The 7,739-nt window shown below is 37.6% G+C and overlaps 1 protein-coding gene across 2 annotated transcripts in view; it reads left to right on the forward strand.

Moving 5' to 3' along the window:
• Nucleotides 1–7,739, forward strand: part of Plppr5 (phospholipid phosphatase related 5) — a 274,811-nt gene that overhangs the window by 18,879 nt on the left and 248,193 nt on the right. The gene's annotated exons all lie outside the window — the stretch shown is intronic.

Below are 7,739 nucleotides of genomic sequence, written 5' to 3' on the forward strand. Positions count from 1 at the left end.
ATAAGTAAACCAAAAAAAAAAAAAGAAAGAAAATGGGGAAGATAAGACATTTGAAGTGGCCACAGAGACCTTTGAAAAAAGAAAACAAAAAAAAATAGTAGTTTTCAAAGATTAAATTATATTTAATGTGACTATGACATACATAAGATTTTGGAATAATTTTGATCAAACATTTAATTGGAGTGTTTCAGAAATGTTTTAAAGATCATAGCAAGTCAATAAGGCTAAATATCCTATTAACATTGGGAGGTCCTCTTTTTTCAAAGATCAGCAGGTCCAGACTCTGTGTTTGCTGTAATCCTTGCCTCAATTTCAGTCCTTTCTGTCACTCTTTCAGATTGCAATTTGTTTATCTTTTTTTTAATGGTAGAATGGAAAATTCTGGATTCATTAGTAAATTTATACTTTTTAATGTATTCTCTTCCATTATACTTCAAATTCTAGGAAATCAGAGGCATATATTGTTTACTCTGTCATGCTTAGCTCAGTCTTCCACAATGCTCAGCAAATGTTGAAGAGTCGTGGATATCTTAATAGAATAGCTTCTGCTGATTCGCTTTTACATGGACTACAATATGTGCTAACATATTTTCAAACATTTCAACCTATAGCATCTTATAACTATATACAGCTATACAATTAAATGTATAAAGCTTCAAGTACATGTATTTCTGTCACAGGAGGAGTTATATATTGATCCAAAGTTTAAAAAGCTTTCTTCTTCAGACTTTAAGGGGAAATCATTAAAGGCATTAGTCTCAGTCTTAAAGAATGATGCCAGGTAGTATGAATGGAAGGATTACTGTGGGAGGATTTTTGAAATTGTTCCATTATTGAGTCTATCCCTGTGTAGCAAAAAGACAAAAAACCAAAAAAACAAAAACAAAAAACAAAAACTAAACAAACAAATTATACTCCAAATTACAGGACTAATATAGTCAATATGCCTACAAGGAGTTTTGTCTTGTCTACTACAGTATCTCCAAGATATTTATCAATGTCAAGCATGAAGCAAGACACTTACTATCTAGTTGTGAAGAAAATGATGTAGCTGACACAGATGAATCAATAGGTACAAGTCAAATTAGCCATTTCTTCCTGTACTGCCTCCTATGACCTCATCAAGATTATCTCTGGGTTAGAAAGTAACTTATACCAATAATTTAGACAAGTCAAATCTAGAACAAATTATTAGTGTCTTATGTATACATGTAAAAGTTGAATGCACTAATTACGTCTGGCTACCAGTTATAAGATAAAAGTGACATGTCATAGTAGGAGACACTGGGTACCACCATAGAGTGAAGGCATTTGAAGACAGTCTTTATTAGACATCAAGAAAATCTCAAAGAAAGACAACAGTTTTCTCACACAAATGGCTTTGACAGTGTGTTTGCTTTCAGAAGATAGAACGGTTAATCACTGGCTTTCACGGGCATTGCAGTGATACTGATCACTTTGACAGGGCTGTTTTGAAATACACAAATCAAAATTGTCTTAAATGTCATTTGTAATGTATGATGAGGCTCTAAGATACATTTTCCTTTTATACCAACCTTGCTCTGTTACCTACCCCCAAGTTAAGGACCAACTTTAATTTTAACCTGACCTATATCCATAGTTTTGAAATTTCGAGTATGTATGTAATTTTTCTTTTCTTTTCTTTTTCTCTTCTTTTCCTTTTTGAGTAAAGGTCATTGCATATACAATTGTTTGAAAATCTTCAAGAGCTAACTTAACCTATGTGAGTGAAACACTCATTCTCTATGTTGGTAATCTTCATTCCCAACTCTTAGAATTCTCTAAGAGGTACCACCCGAGTATACATCTCAGAGGTTGACTATGATGGGAAGTCTACCGTAAATGTGAATGGGGTGCTCAGATTGGATAAAAGGAGGAAGAACATCAGGAAAGCATGATGTCACAGCCATTCATCTCTTTGCTTCCAGACTATTCAGCAGTATGACCTGATGCTTCCTGTTCCCAACTTCACACATTCCCATCACTCTGGGTCATATCATCCCCAACAGTGAACCACACCAATGCTTCCTTCTTTAGGCGGCTTTTGTTAGGCACTTTGTCATAGCAAAGAAAAAAAGTAACTAAATATTCTTTATTAGTGTGACAACTCAATGATGTTAAACATAACATTTATCTTATTGCTAACTATGAGAATAGTTCACATCTAAGAATGACCTGTGAACTACTGAAGTGAGATTGGAATGTACTTTTCATTGAAACAAAAACCTGCTTCAGCTAAGGTGCCGCATCATGTGTTTATCACCTCTTTTTCATTTCAGCACGGAGTTGATGCTGACTAGCAGTGTCCTGGGTGTCCTCCTGTGTTTTATATTTTCTTTTAAGTAAGGTGCATCTCCCTATATGTATATTTCTACATACTCAATGTTAAAACTCAATAGCATTGACAAATTTTACATGGTAGTTCTAATACGTGAAGCATTAGTTGAGAATTTCCTTTACAAGTTGAAGTTATTAATCGCTGTCATGCCATTTTTAGTGTCACTTAGGAAAACCTTCATAGGCATTTTTTTTGTCTTTAGTTTCACAAGTCTGCCCTTTTCTCTTAGGCTGGGCCTAAGAGTTCCAGGAAGTCTGCTAAATGCACTTACTCATTCATGACTAACATCTGGGCAGATTTCATTTAGATAGCTTCAGGATGAGGCAAAACATTCATAACATGAACATAGTTTCCATTCAGTGATATGAACCTTAATAAAAATCAGACCTATTTCTGGGATATGCCATCAAACACAAGATGGAACCTTTTAGAAAGAAAATCAGTGAAGGAAAAACTTCAAAAATGAAAGATGCAATGAGTTCCCCATCTCTGTCTCTTCGAAGGATTTTTCAGAGTGCAGACATTATAAGAGCAACATTTAAAAAAAAACATGTATCACTTAATCTCTCAGGGTAATGCTTGTACAATATTGTTGGACAGGAAATTGTCTACCATGTCTTGGAGGAGTGATATGGTTAGCAGATTTAGGAAACCAAAATACAACACAGTTTGGATTTTTGACACATCATGACTATTTTAAATTTGTCTCCGACACATACGATGTTTGGAATTGTATCTGTGATCAAACTTCTTTCCAGAAGTTCCAATTAAACTGGGCATCATATGCTGTATCTGCTAGACTTGGAATCAAAAGCATGTTTCTCTTATTATCAGTTCCCTTGTCCTCACATCAGCTCCTTAAGACTAACCTTAACAATCTTTCATGGATTACTACACTAATGATGAAATTGATGTTCAATTGACATACTAAAAACATTCAATGTGGCATTGGGTACCATGTGACAGTTTAGCACACACATACATTGGATAATGTCTAAATCAGGATAAACTGCATGTCCGTTCAAGCATTTATTACCTCTATTTATTGTGATGATATCAGAAATGTTTCTTTCATGTCTTTGAAATTTATAGTACATGCTTCATATCTGTAGTCATATTACCTTTCAACAGTGCAGCATCAGAAATCCCTACTCCTAAATGGCTTACTACCTAATGACCATCCTTTCCCTTTTCTCTCTCCTCTTCCAAATGATCCCAGTTATCTAATAACCATCTTAACATCTATGATAGCAACTCTACTGTGTCCTACACATTAGGAAAGTCACATGACACTTGTTTTGTGCCTGGCTTCCTTCATTTAACATGGTGATCTTCATCTTAATCATATTACAAAGGAAAGGACATAATTCTGCTGATACCTAGACCATATTGCGTGTACACCACATTTGGTGGCCCAGTGGTTAAGAGTGAGTGCCACTCCTGCAGAAGACAGGGTTCAAGTCACAGTACCCACATTGTTTACTTTACAACCAAACCATCTTCTGTCCTCCATGGGCACCTGCATCCATGTATGTAAACCACACACACACACACACACACACACACACACACACACACACACCAAAATTGTCTTGAAAAGTAGACAATCAACCTAAAGAGACATCTGTCACAGGAACACACACACATTGCCAACATTTATATGAAAAACTCTGCATCATTAATCATCAGGGAGACAGAAATTAAAGCACCGAGAGATATCACTTCACACTAGTAAGAACAGATAGCCACATTTAACATTTAAAGTTGTTTTAACAAAAGGCAGAGATGCCCTATGGCACATTCTTGTCATATTTATTAGTTCCCTCAGATAAACCACTCTGTCTTCAATCCAGCCTCGTTCTTTTTTCCTGACATTTGCCTCTTTGAACCTTTGTTTTGCTTCTAAAAATTGCTTTTCTTTCATGAATAACCCTCTTTCTCATCCAGTCACATTCAGCACAGGGAAAGAAAACAAATCCTAAATAAAACAAAACAAAGCCCATTGAACCTGGAAAATAGAGACCATCTCTTGTCTCACTGTTTCCTTGATAATTGTCCTTATCTCCATTAACTTCTTCCAGTATCCAGACTGATTAAGTGTGAGAACTTGTAGCACAATAGCCCAAACTCTTCATGTGCAGACTGGTACTTCTATAGATTAATGGTTTCTGAACAAAATGTGTGTTCAAATCTATGCAAATTAAAAATTTCCCAATTCCAGGCTTTGCCCTTTGTTGAGGGAAATAGAAGCCATCATGCTCAGTTTTCTCACTTCTTTCAATTCACCCATGAAGTTCTGGGATTAAGACTTCCCCGACAATGTGTTCCTAGTGGAAAAGTTGCTGCTGTGCCCTTTGGCTGAAGTTTGGGATCCTAAACTCATGTCTTCAAGGATTGTATTCTACTTTCTTTTGTTGTTGGTAGTGGTTGTGGCAACATCAAGTGATGATGATGATGATGATGATGATGATGTGTGTGTGTGTGTGTGTGTGTGTGTGTATACATGATCTCACACATGGGCTTTCACAGAGTTAAGAGAAAATACTGGGATCACAGCAAAGGTCTCTGGGGAGAGTAGAATGGACTGGCACATTCACTACAAATGGATTTCCATCCATTAACTGTGGCGATGTGATATATTATACACCCCCCTCAACCAGTGGAAATTCTGACTTAGTTGAGTAAAACACATATGTGTTGTGCTATGTAGGTAGAAAGGTTATGATATTAAACTGGGACTTGGCACAGAATACCTGATTGGAACTCCAGCTGTTGTCCATAGTAGCCATGGCATTTCTAAGAACTACTTTATCGCTGGTTGTCTCATCTATTTTAGTTCTTGAAAGATAGAAATGAAACAAAGGAAAATAAAATATCTTTGATGTTCAAAATGCTACATAGATGATAAATGAATAGGACAATGATGGATTTTCTATGTATATATATATATATATATACATATATATACACATCACGCATACATATATATGTATATATGTATATACGTATATGTATGAATATATATACATATACATATATATACACATGTGTATATATATGTATATATATCACACACATTAGGAAATAGTTCTAATGTTTTGTCTTAATTCAACCCCCAAAAGCCACACTTCCAGATATTGAGGCTCCCTGCCCTCAGATGGTTTTGATTGGTAATAAAGAATTGCTGTAGAGCCAATGGCTGGGTAGGGAGATGGAGCAAGGCAAGGGACCAAGGGAGAAGAAGAGGAGAATCACCATGACTTAGAGGTAGAGGGATCAGATTTAAGAGCTGCAGGAGAGAAATCATCCATCAATGTAGGTAGAAAGAAAAAGTGGCTATGGACAGGGCACTGACCAGAAGGTAAAAAGGCAGCAAAGATAAAATACAGATTTAGAAGGTGTTAAGTCAGGAATTCTGGAGGGGAACATCGATAGCCAAGAGGAGCTTTAGAAATGTTCAACCATTGAACTAGTCAAGGCATATCAAAATTAGCTGGTGTGTATTTGTATGTGTATGTGTGTGTGTGTGTGTGTGTCTTTCACTCTAGAATCCAGAGCTCTTGGGAGGGTAAAATGGATGCACCACCTGATGGGAACAAAAGCCTATCAAATAATTCACCACTACACATACACACACCCTTTCAGACCCTTCAGTTAGTTGTCTTCTGTAACAGTCCTTCTGTAGGTTGCCTTTGATCACAATCATAGTCTGTCTTGGAGTGTAGTAACACACTCCCATTTACCTCAGCCTATGAACAGCAAGCAAGCAATTGTCCTAGTCTTTGGGAACTCACCCATGCCTGTAAAATTAGACTCCTCTCTAAGAATTTTCCAGTCAGTGACACAGATGTAGAGGCTCACAGCCATCCATCGAACTGAGTGCAGGGTCCCCAGTGAAGGAATTAGAGAAAAGACCAATGGAGCTGAGGGGTTTGCAGCCCCTTAGGACGAACAACAACATGAACTAAGTAGTACCCTCGGAGATCCTAGGGTCTCAACCACCAACCAAGGACTGCACATAAAGGGGTCTGATTGTTCAAGCAGCATGTGTATGGTAGAGGATTGCAAAATCGATCATCAATAGGAGGAGAGGACCTCGGCCCTGTGAAGGTTCTGTGCCCCAGTGTAGGGGAATGCCAGGGCCAGAAAGTGGGAGTGGGCGGGGTGGCAGGCATGGGGAGGGGGGAGGCAACAGGGGTTTGTTTTTGTTTGTTGTTTTGTTTTTTGGAGGGGAAACTGGGAATGGAGAAATTCGCATGTAAATAAAGAAAATATCTAAAATAAAAAAAAAATAAAAAAAAAAGAATTTTCCAGTCAGATTAAGACATTAATTAAAACAGCACTTACTCCTTATTTGATGTTGGAAATAAAACTTCAAAACAAAGTCATGTTATTATTTTTTTAATCCAGAAGAGGTAAGGAGGCCCCAACCTTCTCAGAAGAGAAGGGTGTTGGGGGATGGAGGCAGGGACTATGTGATGGGGGACTGTGAGAAGGGGGGCTGTGATCAGTATATAGAGTAAATAAATAGATAAATTAATGGGAAAAAAGAGAGCGAGAACAAAATCTGGCAAGAAAAGACAGACTAGGACCACTGACTGAATGTGAGGGAGGAAAGTGAGCTAAGAGTCAAGGGAATGAGAAAATATGCAAATGATTGGTGCCATCCCCTATGTCATCATGGCTTCCCTGACCTCCATTTTGGCAGGAATTCAGTTTGAGATAAACCAAGGTCCTTAGGATGAATGTCAGTTCTTTAGTTTGGCCATCTGCTTCTTCACCTGCTTTCCATTTCTTGATGTGTCCATCTGCCAGTCCTTAAGCTGCACCTGTTGAATGGCCAGGTGTTCTTTATACTTCCAGAAGGTGTCTCCATTCCAAAAGGACAGACTGATTTCATGGTTTCACCTCTGGGAGGTACTGCTTCCCAGATCTGTGCTAGCACAGGGGTTCTCCTGGGAAGCAATGTGTCCAGGGCCTTTTCAACTCAGCATTGTCACTAATTCTATTGATGTTGCTGAGATGCGCTGAGCAAATGCAAGAAGAAATGGATCTGATGCCCTGTTCCTGTTATGAGCAGGAGAATACTAACCTTTTCTCATTTTCTTTTTTTTTCTTTTTTTCTTTTTCTTTTTTTTTTTACATTCATTTAAGAAATGGTGTGTGTATTAGGATGGTCTATCCATAAAGTCATTCACCAACTGTTTCAGTGAACAATGGTTCTGCTTGGAGGGTGGCACAGACATTAGGTGTGGGTAAGAATCAGTTTCATTAGCTGTGATAATTTGGAAAAGCATTCATCTCAGAGAAAGAGATACAAGAGCTACAAATGTCAAGCAAAGCATTCAGTCTCACTCTTTGTTGTTCTCTTTCCTACAAG

This window comes from Mastomys coucha, unplaced genomic scaffold, assembly GCF_008632895.1.
Source record: "Mastomys coucha isolate ucsf_1 unplaced genomic scaffold, UCSF_Mcou_1 pScaffold16, whole genome shotgun sequence".
NCBI classification, from domain to species: domain Eukaryota; kingdom Metazoa; phylum Chordata; class Mammalia; order Rodentia; family Muridae; genus Mastomys; species Mastomys coucha.